This window comes from Prionailurus bengalensis, chromosome A3 (assembly GCF_016509475.1).
Source record: "Prionailurus bengalensis isolate Pbe53 chromosome A3, Fcat_Pben_1.1_paternal_pri, whole genome shotgun sequence".
Lineage (NCBI taxonomy): Eukaryota > Metazoa > Chordata > Mammalia > Carnivora > Felidae > Prionailurus > Prionailurus bengalensis.
Window position 1 is genome coordinate 27391145 of NC_057354.1, and position 913 is coordinate 27392057.

The following is a 913-nucleotide window of genomic DNA, read 5'->3' on the forward strand; positions in this document are numbered from 1 at the left end:
AAAGCTTCGGTGGCTTCAGGTGTTTCCAGTGGCAGTGAGGGCTGCTTAATTCCTTGGTGGCAAAGAGTTCTGAGGCCTTCTCTCCTTTTCCCCTGCATATGGAGATCATTGCTGAGGAGACTCCTTTTGATGCTGAGATTTGCTAGGCTGGGGGATGGGGTGATGCAGGTAAAATGCTTCCTACACTTTTATGCAGGTATCCTTGGGTTTTGTGCTCCACTGGTAGCTTCTTAATTGTACTCTGACACTCCCTCTGAGCTATCTGCATCAATGGAAAGTTATTATATGTTGTTGTTGTTGTTGTTGAGGGATGAGCACTAGGATCTCCTAGTTTGCCATCTTACTGACATTGCTCCCTAACTTTTGTTTTTTACCTTCCATCTTTTCCTACTTTTCTTACCACCAATTTCCCACTCCCATCTTTTTTCCCCTTCTTTTATTTTGATGGCTAGTATAGTGCTGGATACGCATTAAGTACTACTGATAAATGTGAAATGCTCCTGATAAGAGTATAAAGAAATGTATTTTTTAAGTTTCTTTTTTTCCTTATAATTACTAGATTTTTTCATTGTTTAGCTGATGGACTCACTCTAATTTGTTTTATGCAAAATACAAACTGTTTGTTTCTTACTGGGAAGGAAGGCCCACCTTTCTGTGGGAGCTGGCAAGCTCCTACACTCACATAGTGTGCCCAGATGAGATATATAATACATGTTATTTTTCTGCCTGGCTGACCTCAGGCATATCCCATCCTTCTTAGTTCACTGCCCACAACCCTGACCTACTTCTGAAACTAATAAAGCGGGACATTGCCCTGCTGGAAAGATATTTATTCTGTCCCCTGTGTGGGCTCTTCATTGTCTCTGAATCTGTCAGTTATGAAGACCTATTTAATGATCATTGTCATCCTTCT